This window comes from Lathyrus oleraceus, chromosome 3 (assembly GCF_024323335.1).
Source record: "Lathyrus oleraceus cultivar Zhongwan6 chromosome 3, CAAS_Psat_ZW6_1.0, whole genome shotgun sequence".
In the NCBI taxonomy this organism is placed as follows: Eukaryota; Viridiplantae; Streptophyta; class Magnoliopsida; order Fabales; family Fabaceae; genus Lathyrus; species Lathyrus oleraceus.
In genome coordinates, this window is record NC_066581.1 from 265,998,921 (window position 1) to 266,013,444 (window position 14,524).

The 14,524-nt window shown below is 36.4% G+C and overlaps 1 long non-coding RNA gene and 1 pseudogene across 1 annotated transcript; one reads left to right on the forward strand and one right to left on the reverse strand.

Annotated features, from left to right (window-relative positions):
• Positions 1–4,069: 4,069 nt before the first annotated feature.
• Positions 4,070–6,587, reverse strand: LOC127126850 (pentatricopeptide repeat-containing protein At4g02750-like; annotated as a pseudogene).
• Positions 6,588–7,026: 439 nt separating this feature from the next.
• On the forward strand, positions 7,027–8,801 carry LOC127126851 (uncharacterized). Its single transcript, XR_007805120.1, has 2 exons — positions 7,027–7,723; positions 8,505–8,801. It is a non-coding gene; the product is annotated as an uncharacterized LOC127126851 (long non-coding RNA).
• Positions 8,802–14,524: the final 5,723 nt, after the last annotated feature.

A 14,524-nucleotide genomic window follows, 5' to 3' on the forward strand; every position in this document is an offset into this window, starting at 1 on the left:
CACCCAGATCTGACATTTTGAATTCCTTGTTGAGATCACCTTTGAAGTATTCGATCTCCTTCTTGCAGCTACCTGTTATCAACAAGTCATCGACATAGAGAAATAGTATAAACAATTCACTCTTTCTTCTTCTTACATATAATCCATATCCTATTGTGCACTTCACAAATTCCTTCTCCCTTAGAAAACCATATATCTTCTTGTTCCAAGCTCTTGGAGCTTGTTTAAGTCTGTACAAGAATTTATGCAGTCTGTACACCTTTCTTTCTTCGTCTTGTTTCACAAACCCAGCTGGTTGTGCAACATAAACTTCTTATTCTAAGGGGACATTCAGGAATGCACATTTCACATCCATTTGACACATTTTCCAGTTGTTCATGTTTTCTAGACCAACAACATCCTGATTGTTTCGATCCTAGCCACATGTGCAAAAACTTCGTTGAAGTCGATTCCTTCTTTCTGAAGAAATCCTTTTGCCACAAGTCTCGCCTTGTGTCGAGTCACTTATCCTTTGGGATTCAAATTCACCTTATATACCCATGTCACATCGATTTCCTTCTTGTCTTGGGGAAATTCGACAAGTGACCAAGTGTTGTTGACTTTGATTGACTTCAGTTCTTTGTCCATTGCTTTCACCCACTTCTAATATTTCAATGCCTCATCTGCATTGAATGGTTTGACATCTGCGTAGAAAGCATAGTGTACCAACTCACATTATTCATTGACCACATCATCTGATGTAAGCACATATTCTTGCCACCTTACAGGCATGTGTCTTGCTCTTTGAGGTCTACTTGGTCCTGGTTCACCTCTGACTTTTTGTCGAACTTCTCTTTCCTTCAGTTCTTTGTTCATTGCTTTCACCCACTTCAAATCTTTCAATGCCTCATCTGCATTGAATGGTTTGACATCTGCGTAGATAGCATAGTGTACCAACTCACCTTCTTCATTGACCACATCATCTAATGTAAGCACACATTCTTGCAATCTTGCAGGCATGTGTCTTGCTCTTTGAGGTCTACTAGGGCCTGCTTCACCTCTGACTTCTTGTCGAACTTCTCTTTCGACTTCACTAGATGGTTCATCCCATAAGATTCTCACTGAATCCTTATTAACATTCTCAGTCCAATTCCATTCCTTAAGCCCATCTATAATCACGTCCCTGCTGATCACCACTTGCTTGTTCATTGGGTCGAACAACTTGTATCCTCCAGTCGAATTATATCATATCAAGATCATCTGACTCGACTTGTCATCAAGTTTTCTTCTCAACTGATCTGGCACATGTCTATGTGTTATAGATCCAAACACCTTCAGATGGCTCAAGCTAGGCTTGACACCATACCAACATTCTTCTGGCGTGATTCCTTCTAACTTCGTCGGACATCTGTTCAGGATATATGTTGCAGTCGACATAACTTCTCCCCATAATTCTTTGGGTAAATGCTTTCCTTTCAACATGTAAGAACAAAATTGGCTCTACAATATATTTCTAATATTTTGATGATAACAAAGGATGAAACCCAAAATGGCACCCTAACGAGATTTTTTCTTAGTGTGCAGGACTCTGAACAATTACGCAGGATTCTGACCATACATCAGATACAAACTTATGTCAGATATAAAGTACTAGATAATCAGACGCCACTCAGAAAGGAATACGTCCAGAACATTCTGATTCTGATCAAAGAGAAACATCAAGAAGTCAGAAGCTCCAACAAGACTACTGGATTTAGACTCTGATACTTAAGAAGTCTAAAGCACTGAGAAGCTCTAATGAAGTCAAACTTAATCATCCTCTGAAGACTAATTCTGGTACATCAAGACTCTAATGCAAATTCACAAGTCCAGAACGTGTAACGGAAAGGAATCTCATTATGGAAAGGAAGTATTTAAAGAAAGGATTAAAGAGGCAGACAAAATGGTTTTAGAAAGAAACAATAGAAGTAATGACATTAATTATTCTTCAATGACCAAGATTCTGTCATCACTCCAACGGTCCTTCACAACTACTATATAAAGGATGAATTACTTCTCTAGAGAGACACACAGAAATATCATTCACACTCTCTCTTATTTTCACAAGCTGCTGCTCTTACGTGAAAAGCTTTTGCTCTCATATTTTTCTGCAATACTTGCTTGTTGTTAGAAGCATTTTACATTACAACTTATTTTTTGCTTAAACTATTTCCTCAAGTGACTCTACGCAGTCTGTATACTTGAGAGGGATAATAGATTATTCTCTTAGACGATTGGTTGTGTAATCTTTCAAGATTAGTGGATTGAGTCCTTTTTGAAGGCGAAATCACCTCGGCCGGGTGGACTGGAGTAACTTTGAATTTCAAGCGAACCAGTATAAAATTCTGTGTGTTTTGAATTCTGAAAAAGCTTTTATTTCCAAAATAATTCAACCCCCCCCCCCTTTCTTGTTTTTCTCAACCTTCAGTTGGTATCAGAGCTTCGGCTCTGTTATTGATTTTCTAATCAAACACTTAACAGTGTAGAGAGATCCAGTGTGAGAAAAACTATGGCCAACACCAATGAAAGAGATAGTTACAACGCTAAACCTCCAATCTTTGATGGAGAGAAATTTGATTATTAGAAAGACATAATTGAAAGTTTCTTTCTGGGCTACGACGCTGATCTCTGGGATATTGTCACAATTGGCTACACACCACCTGTGGCAGACGCTGGAGTTACTATTCCCTGAAGCAAAATGTCAGATGATCAGAAGTGTGAATTCAAGAACCATCACAAAGCCAGAACGATACTACTCAATGCCATTTCCTACAATGAATATGAAAAGATCACCAACAGGGAAACAACTAAAGAAATACTTGACTCCCTGAGGATGACTCACGAAGGAAATTCTCAAGTCAAAGAAACAAAGGCTCTAGCTCTAATCTAGAAATATGAAGCCTTCAAAATGAAGGACGAAGAAGCTGTAGAGGTAATGTTTTCTAGATTCCAAACCTTAATTGCAGGACTCAAAGTGCTAGATAAAGGATATACAACTGCGGATCATGTCAAAAAGATCGTCAGAAGCTTGCCAAAGAAACGGAGACCTATGGTCACAGCCTTAAAACTATCAAAAGATCTGAACAATATCAGCCTTGAAGAACTCGTCAGTTCACTCAGAAGTCACGAGATAGAACTGGAGGAAGATGAACCTCAAAAGAAGATCAAGTCTGTAGCACTAAAGTCCAGATCAAAAAGACGCAAATCAGATAGAAACAAAGCCTTCCAGGCTGAAGAAGAAGACATTGATGACTCTGAAAAGGAAGACTCTGACGATGAAGAAGAATTATCCCTTTTAACTAGAAGAGTAAAACAACTCTGGAGAAAAAGGAATAATAACTTCAGAAAACCAAGACCCAAGGGAGATCGATCAGAATCAACTTCCAGAGGTAAATCTAACAAAGATATAACATGTTATGAATGTAAGGAAACATGTCATTACAGAGACGAATGTCCCAAGCTGAAGAAAGAAAGCCCTAGAAGAGAAAATTTCAAGAAATGTTGAAATGTCATGTGATTAGTCAAAACGCGGAGAAATACTATCGATGTATCGATAAAAATAATCATGGATAAACAACATGGAAATTGTTGAATCCATAAATTAAAATCGATGTTTAATAATTAAAATAAATAAAGGGGTAAACATTAGGAATATTGAGGGGATTAAAAAGAAATGTGAAATAGAAATTAAAAGTGTTGCAAAATCAAATATGGCGCACACGAGTATTGAACCCATGACCAAGAGCTTGCCAAAGCATCCCTTTTACCAACTCCGTCGGATAGGCATCCTAGTCATATAGTCTCAAGCGCTAATACATAACATAAAAAAAACGCACCAAACCTTTTAAATAAAGCACAAAGTTAAAAACAGTAGCATGATCTTTTAAACAGATTCATCTTAATCTAGAGATCCTTTTTCTTTCCATTTGAACATCAAAATTTTACAGCAAGATAACCAAACAAATGGAAGCTTCAAGGAAGCTAAAATGGAGAAATGGAAATAGGAACTCGAAAAGGAAACTAACCGGTTGCGGCGAGATTGACCGACGGATGTATGTAAGGTTTCGCCTGAACCGGTCTTTGATCTTCTTGTCCATTCTTCACCACCAAGAAAAAACTATGGTTTTCTTTTCTCCTTGCCATCGACCTCTTTTTTGTTGGTGAACAGTAGCGGCTCTTCTAAAAAATTAGGGTTTTTTGGCTCCTTCTCTCCCTCATTAGCACCCTTAATCTTTCAACTTCTTCCCACCTGCCAGCCTCATCAAGCATGTGTGAGAAAGTAATATAATTAGAGGTATTATGTGGTTTGAGTTCTAACAGCTTCATAGCTGCAATTTCACCAAGTTCCATGCTCTTGTGTACACGATAAACCGCGGGCCATGAATCCCATACTCCGGCATTTGAGTTCAATTTCATCCCTTTCACTATGTCGAGCACTTCCTCTAATCTACCCATGCGGCCAAGCAAGTCAACTAAGCAACTGTAATGTTCAGCCACAGGTTCAGATAGAAAAATCTTTAATCATGCATTTAAATAAATCGACACCCTGATTGGCTCAACCGGCATGACAGCAGGCTGACAACATTCCCATAAAGGTAACCTCATCAGGAATCATCCCTTCGGATAACATCTGTTCAAAGGCCCAAATGCCTCATTTGCCTATCCATCCAAAGCATAACCCGAAATCAAGGAATTCCAAGAAAAAAAGATCAACACAGTCAATATCTTTAAACATTTGTTCAACACTTTCTACTCTTCCGCATTTTGCATACATGGAAATTAGAGCATTGCTAGAAAACCAATCGTTTATATAGCCACTTTTCATGATGAATTCATGGAGTTGCTTGCCTACTTGCAAAAGCAGCAAGATTAGCACATGCACTTAAGGAACATGCAAAAGTTGATTGATCAAGTTTCTTTCCTTCCTGCCCCATCAAAACGAAACTCTTAAGAGCACCCAGGTATAAACTATTTTGAAGAAGAACTGTAATAAGAGAATCCCATGAAACAATATTCCTCTCCACCATCCTCTCGATAAACCGTATTGCCAAACTCATTTTCCCATTCTGCGTATAGCAAGTGATCATCAAAGCCCACAAAAATTGTCTCTTTCAGGCATTACATCAAACAACTTATTGGCTTGTTCAACCCTGATGTTGTGAAGATACCCAGCCATCATGGTGTTCCATGAAATAATGTTTCTGTGAGACATTTTATCAAACAGTTGTTGTGCCTCAATAACTCTGCCATTTTTTACAAACACGGTTATCATGGAATTATATGTGGCATGGTTTTTGTGAATGACATTTGAGAATACCCTTCTGGCTTCTTCAACTTTTCCTTGTTTTTCTAAATGAATGACTTCGTGGAAATCATTAAACATGAATGAATGAAAGATCTCTCAATATGAAGTGAAGAGTTTTAAACGTGAAATGGTCATGAGGAGAAATGCAAATGATTGATTGATGGGAAAAAATTTCAGGGCCAAAATCAGGGTATGACAGGTAGAAATAAATAAGGTAGCTCGCAGAGAATCTGAATCCTCGTGCCTACGTATTCTCACCGTGTAATGAGAAAGTCAGAGCTTTCGTAGTTCAACCCACTATGAACAGAGAGAAAGACAACAAGAGACTGAGGCAAGAGAAATGAATATGATAATGGAAGATGAAGAAGACTTGGCATATGATTTTCATCATAACTTTCAAGTTGCTAAGGAAAAGTCCTTGCTGCTCCTTGTAATGATGAAGACCTTATCAATCATTTGATTGAAATTGCTTTGCATTAAAGTCTATGAACAAAGGCGAATACCTTAAGCAACTGGTCATTCGTCCCCTACCGAAGGATACCCTAGGCAAGGATAGGAGTTATCCACTCTCATCATTCTTTGTTACTTAAGGCTCATGTCATACAACTTGATTCGTGATTGATAAGTTGTTGATAGAGTCTTCTGCCTGTTGCACTACTTCTTTATGAAGGGAGACTTGACAATCATTTGATTCGAATTGCACTAAAGTCTATGAACAAAGGCGAATACCTTGAGCAACTGGGTTATTCATCCTATACCCAAGGATACCCTAGACAAGGATATGAATTCTACACTCTCATCATTATTTGTTACTTAAGGCTCATGGAATACAATTTGAGTCTTGACTGACAAGCTCTTGAAGAAACACCTTTGATATGCTTTGTATAGTCCACTGCTTGATTTGTTTGGGATTCCTTGTATGAATGTCTGAACTTGAGACCTTAAGATCCACAATATTACATAAATAGTCTTATCAAGTTATCAAGGGACTTTCAAACACTTGAATAGACTGTGGGATTATACATAAATCAAAGGAGTTAGTTAATCAAAATTACTTTTGATCAACTTGAATCAAATGGATTAAATTATGGTTAATCATGTACAGCTTAATCTAAAGGTAATCAAATGGTTCACTAATCCTAAGCTAAGGGATCATGCAAATGTTATGATCAAATTAATCATCAATCATCAAATATCACATGAAAACAACTGATTAAAAATGATCAATTAATCTAAACCAAACCCTAATCTAAGGGAGCATGTGTCAAGATCTAAAACCTAAGGGTACTAAAGTCAATTTGCACAAGTTGATCAATTGGGGAATTAAACCTAATTATCTAATCTAAAATTCAAATAAATTCTAAATCATCAAATCCACCTAAATTTTTATCAAGAAACTCTAAACAAAAAATCTAATTGGCCTAATCAAGATTCTAAAAACTAATTAATTCTAAAATTTTAATTAAAAATCTATATTTCTAACCTCTTAACCTAATTAGGTTCTAAAAATCAATTAGTTCCTAACTAGTTATAATTAAGTCTAAATCAACATAAATTTCTAAACTAATCTAAAATTTAATTAAACTAATCAAAATCAAAAAAATCCTAATTAATCTAATCAATATACTAATTTCTAATTAATAATCAAGAAACATGAAAAAACAATAAAAATCACAAAAAGATCAAGAGAGAGAAAAGAAAAAGAAATGCAGGAATCAATAGGGCGCAGGGCCCATGGAAGGCCCAAAGGCCTTCAGCTTGGTATGAACAAAGGAGCGTAGGCTAGGTACAGGGGGTGTAGATAGAGAGTTCTCGTTTGAGCCCTAGGCCCAAACCTGATCCAATGCACAAGCACACAAAGACTTTCACAATTCTGAAACCAAAATAAATCCACAAGCTAAAGCCAAAAGAAAAGCGCTTATGTAATAAATATCTTGCGATGCGTTTTTGTTCTTCAACTTCAGAATCTCTTCATCATCAATCGAGTTCTTTGTTCAACCATGAAAGAACAAACGAAACACAATCTTCAAATGAATCCATCACAGCGACGTGTTCTCCATCTCTTGGCTTCACATCAATCGTCATCGCGGTTCAGTGACACTCCACGGATTCGCAACATTCCTCAATCAACCATGGTTCGCGTCGTTTCGTCATTATCAATTCAAATATTCAAGTCTTCTCTTACGCAGTCAACAACAACAGCTATTGGAATCCACGACGTCGAATCACAATGGCATTACGGATTCAGTTCAACGTAATGAAGCAAGAAGAAGAAGCTTACCAGTTTCGACGCGGAGGAGAAATCCAGATAAATTCTATACACCTCTTCGGAATCTTCACCTTTTACTCTTCAATTCGTGCTCCTGTGCCGCGTTACTGTTTCCGCTTTTTGTGAGTTATGTACGTGAGTAAGTTGCGTGAAGATGAATGATTTTTGTTGCGTTAATTGCTCCTTCTTCTGCTCTGTTGATTCTGATTCGATGCGAGTGCGTGTTGTTGTTCTTGTGTTGAATTGTTGCGGATGAAGAACGCTTCTACTGCGTTTTTACTATGCGTGAATGAATTGCTCTCCCTTTTCGATGCGTGTGATGCGTTTGTGAAACGTGTGTGATGATGCTCTTGCAATGGCTCTCTTATTTTGATGAATTTCTCTTTCTTTTATGTGATTGAGTGAAGAAGATAATTGAAAAAATATTTGGAAAAAATTTCGATCAAAATGAGTGCAGACCGATACTTATAGCATATGGGAAATCTGTTATGAAATTTTACTGAAATGAAATCGAAATTTAAATGCAAATTAGCCTGTTAGTTACAAATGAAACAGTTTGTTAGAAATTCAAATTGCAATGAAATGATTAGTGAAATGCAGTAGTTAGTTATGTTTTTGTAATGACCTTGGAACTAATTTGTAAGTGCATTTGAGGTTAGTCTAAAAGTGAATTTGAGAGTCATTTGGAAAATGAAATTGAAGTCTGATTTTGGAATTAATGCTTGTTCTGAATTATTCTGCAGAATTGTTTAGCAGGGAATGTAGCTGGTGTTAAATTCTGTTTCTGTCAAATTGCTTCTGCTATATGTCATAGCAGGAGTGAAATCACCATGTTAACTTGCTTCTTTTTTCTTGATTCTGGATGATATTAGATGCTGAATTCACCTTACTCGCGTGTGGATTGTTTTGCAGGTTATTGGAGATTCAGTTTGAGCTATGAAATAGGAGATGCACATTGCTTGGATTGCATTGGTTTTGGAGTGTTTTGGTCATGAGAAGTGTGGTTGAATATGGATGGTTTAGGAACTTAGATAACATGGTAGGATGGTTTAGGAACTTAGATAACATGGTAGGATTTGCTTGTCAATGAAGTGTACATTTGCAAATTGTTTACAATGAAACTATGTACTTACATGGAAACTACGTATTAATCATGGATTTTTGAAAATGAAAGTTTGAACATTTATGGATAGAAGTTTGAAAATTGAATGGAATTGTATCGGGTATTGAATGGTTAAATTTGAAAGAAATGGGATTAATGCCAAACAAAATGTAAATTGAACCAAATGTCATAAGGAATATGTATGATCAATGATGCCAAAGTCAAATGGACCTATGGGTGGATAATTGACTTTGGTCAACTTGTTTGACCAAAAGTCAATAATTGACCAAAGTCAACTGTGGTTTTTGAAAAATGTACATGTATAAACAAGGCATGGTTTATGACACAATGATTAATGTTCAATGTTAAGCAACAATGAATGAATCAAGATGGAACCAGACTTGGATAAGTCAATCATCTCTGATCATCTAAATCACATGAATAAAGTGAAATAGGACACATGGATGAATTAGGAACCAAAGGCCTATAATGCCCTCATGAAACACAAACAAATGAATCAAGAGATCAATGCTAGATTGCAATCATAGGCTATGAATCAAGGACTATGTGCCTATGCAATTGAAAACATCAAGAGGGCATATGTGGAGGCTTGAACTAAACCATTAAGAGGACCTAGGGATGGCTAAGTAGGATGCATATGTGGAGGCTTGAACTAAACCATGAGTCAGATGAAGTTTCCACCATGTAGGCATGTAAATTTGAGAATGAATGGTGCATGACATGCTAGTCAACATCTTTCCTCAATGAATTAGGGTTTCCATTATCTCTAGATGAATAGTCAAGCCACAAGGTACATTAGGACCATATCCTTCTTGATTAGGGTTTCAAAGGGGCATACCCTTAAAACAATACCTTTGAATGAAACAAGATGATTCACAAGCAAATATTCAATCTATGAGCCCTCCAACTAGGGTTTAGACAGCCAAGACAAGGTCCAAAGAGTATTCACAAAGTCCCATAACCATATCATCAAGAAACTAGGGTTTGAATGCCCCGAGGAGTGCCATGATGAGGTCTCCTTGAATCCATGCCTCAAAGACCAAGTAATTAGGGTTTCACTTCCTCTATGATCAGGTGAATAACCAAGACACACCTGTAAGGTTTGATCCACACACAAACCCTAGCCTTGTAAGCCATAGAACTTTAAATCTAGGATGTATGTTTGCAAATGCCAATATGAATGCATGGTACACATGTAGTTGGTGTGAAAGTGTGTAGGTGAGTCTCAAACCAAAAGTCAGATGAAAAATAAAAAGGGGAGGGAAAATTTTGGGGTATGACAATTTCCCCTATTTAATCTACTTAAACTTGAATGTGTGAATTGTGATAGCTTTTCGGGCATTCGAGGAAGAAGAAGATTAAATACCAAAGTATTCGAAAATTTACCCGTTGAGAACGATCACATGGAATGTTGGGATGCCAATTTGATTGTCCATCTGCTGGGGATTGGCTTAAAAAACAGTGGGGAAACACATCAATTACAAAGGGAAACATGATATGTATGCCATATGTGATGTATGACTTATTATACATATGGCGTAGTATTCTATCTTTGATGAATATGCCACGCGTTTTTAGAGATGCAATGTTAATGCAATGAAGATTACTATATACATGATGCAATTAAAGTTGAGCTTTATAATTTTCCAAGCAAGGATTGGGCTTTAGGCATGCCAATAAGAAGTGGACTTTTGGATTTTCTTGTTTGTAAGGTTTCATTTTATGCTATATGAATGATATGCATGAGTGAAACGATGTGATTTATGCATGATAATGATTTGTGTAATGGTTACACCAGATGCTCATGTTACGGGCGGTGGGAATTTTGGGCTAGGATAATGGTCATACAGACGTGATTCTTCGACACCTACTTCAAGCTAAACAGTTGTTTTCACATCTCTGGACTACGTCTGAAATGTGGAGAGAGCTTGTACTTGCGTAGCCTGCCTCTGCCCCAATCTGTTAAGTATCTGCATATTTACCCAGTCACGAGTTATGGAGTAGTCTCGTCATCTGAAGATTTCAGACTGGCCTGCCCCAGCGTCTCGAAACTGTATTCTCTTGATTAACCATTCCTAGAAGTGATTGACTTCTCGTTCTCTTGAGGTGGCCCATCCCAGTATGATCCTTGAAGTAATTGTGCCCCTGTCTGGCTGATTCTGAGAGATTTGTCAAATCTCGACGTGATTGCCCCAGATTGTCTGACTCTTGAAGAGATCTGAGCTTTGGGATATCAGAAGAACTGTTCGATTTTCCCGTTATGTAAACTTTCTTGATGTAGAGTGCCAGTTCGCAAGTAAAAATGCTCATTTTGAAAATGATAATTGTAATGTCACGCTCATGCAAGTTTTGAAACTCAAGTATGTTCACTGAGATTATGACATATGGTGAATGAATCACCAATTAGAATGCCATATCAGTATCAATACAATTGACAAGCAAATCTTTAGGAGTCAGCTTTGACACGGTCTTACCATAGTATTCCTTCGAAATAAACCCTGCTTTAATTACATCTTTTGAGGGTTGTAAAGAAAGAATAGAAGGCTTAAAACATATTCTAACCCACCCGTTCTCCGTGATGTTCTCTAGTCCTACATTCAGTTGGCTCAAAACAAGCGTTCATCTTTCAGAAAAGGATTTTGGATATTATCAATGATGGTTAAGGAAACCAATGATAGTTTGGAGTGACAGTCACTCACCTTTTGCTTTTGTTTGCAGTCACACGGATTTTCTCTCGTTGAGGAATTTGTTATTGATCCTCTTGTTCTTTTGATTTACTTTCCCTTATTTTTTCCTGGACTGATCCTTTGGGTCTGCAACCCACCGGCATGCCCTAACTTTTGCCTAAGTCACTTATTTTCAAGCTTTTGACTTAGCGGGCTTTTGATTTGCTTTTGATTTTTTACTTCTTTTTTTGTATTGGAGCAAATCACTGAGCTTTCACAATTCCTCTGTTTCACACTCTGAAGCTTCGAGACTTTGAATATACCAATCATATAAGCACTTGCTTAAGTCCTATTAGACATGATGCTTGAAATATCTTAAAATTGAATGCCATCATGGGAGGAAATCAATGATTATCATAAAATGATAACTCTTCGGCTTTATTCAAAGGAAGAACTTGAACAAACTATGATGTGCATCTTTGAGTGCTTGAAATACTTACTTGTCTTTGAGTCAAATTGCATCTTCACAAGTTGCCATCAAAGATGATTTTTCATCATCAAAATTATAATAGGAATTACTTTCTTAGCTTTTATCACTTCTTGATTGAACATGCAAGCACATAGTTCCATATTATCCCCTTTTTTTATAATGACAATGAATCTTACATGGAGGTGGTAAAAGAAACAACAGGTAGATAAAAATAGATTATTTAAACTCCACAAAAATGATTAGAGATTATATTTTACTCCTATGAGAGTATAAGTTTCCCCCTTTTTCATAATCAAAAAGCCGGGGAAAAGATGCAAGGCGGGAAAATAAATATTCAAGCAAACAGTCACCTAGGCATTCTGAAAGGGAAAACAACATTTTGTTCAATTTAAATAAAATTTGAGTACAAGATAGGAATTTCAAAAATACATAAACAATAATAGAAAATAAGAAAATAACTAATTCATCTCCCCATCCTCATCCTCATTGGACACCATTGGTGATATGAAAGTTGTTTTCTCCAATTTCTTGATGAGTTTGTAAAGCTTTGAATGCATCACCTTCTAGTTTTCATGGATGTCTTTAAGAGTGTTTGAAGAGGATGGAGGGATATCATTGTTTGCTTATTATTATCTTGCTCTTGATGGTGTTTTTGGAAGTAGAGAGATGATTTCCTTTCCTTTGATGTCGTACCTAATTTGACTCAAAATGTCCCATCCTATTTTTGAGTGTTTATCTCTGATTCCTCTTCATCCACGTTGAAGTCGGAGTACTCCAAGATCTTCATAATTAGTTCACCATATGGTGAAATCATGTTTTCCTTTTTGTTATCCATCATATGATGGATCATACATCAACCCAATTTTTCTCAACTCGATTTTCCAAGAACTAAACCAGAGATATATCAGATTTATATATGGCGCTCGAGTTTCTCTTTCTTGGAAAGAGAACATGATTCACTGTATGGTGAACCAACCAAATTTCCAGGCATATAAGGACAATGATGAATGGAGTAGGAATAATGGAAGATGGATAAATCAAGAAGGATTGACCACTAAGATCAAAGTTAAACTCTTGATTGATGAACGATAGGTTGCAAATTTGTGTGAACTCTTAAATGGATAGTTGAATGAGGTGCTTCTTAACTTTATATATAAGAACACCAATGGAGTAAGAGATATGATGAGAAGATGAAAGAGATTAAAAACTACTAATGCAATGCACACAAAAGAGGTAGGATGATATGAGAAATGGATGAAATCATACCTCTATTTATACTCGTTATTTAATCGATTTGGTGAAGCTTTCAATCGATTCAAGGCCTTAAATTCTTGTCGTTGGTAATAGTCGTTGCATTTACTATTTAATCTCATAGTCGTTGCTTAGTGAATCAAATTTCAAAATTTTGAATTGTTGGGTCATTGAATTGATTGGGCATGAGCCAAATTGATTCGTTAGGTCATTTTCAACATTGCTTTTTTTGGGCCTTGTGATTCTTTTTTTATTTGTCTTTCCTACTTTTTACACAACTGCCCTTTTTATTTGAACACTAACACGCTCATTTGATTGGTTAGCAAAAATATATTAAATGATGAGAAAATGTTAAATGCACTACTTTATAGGATAAATTAAAGTTTTCTAATCGTTAAATATTTAAGATAGTGTACTACCATGATTATCATGTAACATTGATAAAACCTCCCTTTTTAGAGGGAATTCCAACATAATAGGACATGTACTTCTCTACGAATCATTGGACACGAGAGTTGGTTAAACCACAAGATAGATATTTCCATCATAAACGTATCTTCTCAACCTACTACGAGGTTAGCAGACCATCATAGATATGAGATGTTAAGACCATCCTCAACTGAATTTTTGTTTAGGAAGAGAAAATGTAAGACCAGATGTCTGGGACAACATGTACAACTGGTTTATGACAGACAAAATATTTTGGGGACATATGTCACACATGATGTATGGGACATTGTATACCAGAAAAAAACAGTTTGCAAGCAAGATGATAAATCTGGAAAGCAAATAAATAACACAATGGAATTGTTAACCCGGTTCAGTGAAACAACACCTACGTCTAGGGGAAAATAAATAGCACTTGAATTAGTATAATTAGTCTTATGGGAACATCAACCCCATGATGTTTAATGCCTCTTCCTAATCAAAGTGACTTTCTATTTAGGTATCCCCCTAAATATGAGAACCCCTCTCACTTTCTTTTAATCACTAATCCCAAGTGACACACTTTAATAAATAACTTAGAGAATGTTGAATTGAAACTCAACTAAAAAAACCAAACCTATGCTTTTAGATATGAATGAAGCAATTGAGTGGTGCACAATCAACAAAAAAAAGACTCAAAGGATAAACCCTAACACACGAATCTTCAATACATGCACACCCTCTCAAGAGAGATTTAACTCTTCTTACATAACAGTGCTTCTTCTGGGCCTTTTCCAATGGGGATAAGAAACTTTGACCTCGTTAAGAATTATAGGAGATTCTAATTTGATTTGTTCCACAAAAGTCTCCAAAATATATGATTTGTTTTTTATTCAAATCCAATTTAAAAATCTCCATTTAAATTGACTTGATCACGATCAATCCAATCAAACAAACACACATAAATGCGTTGCTA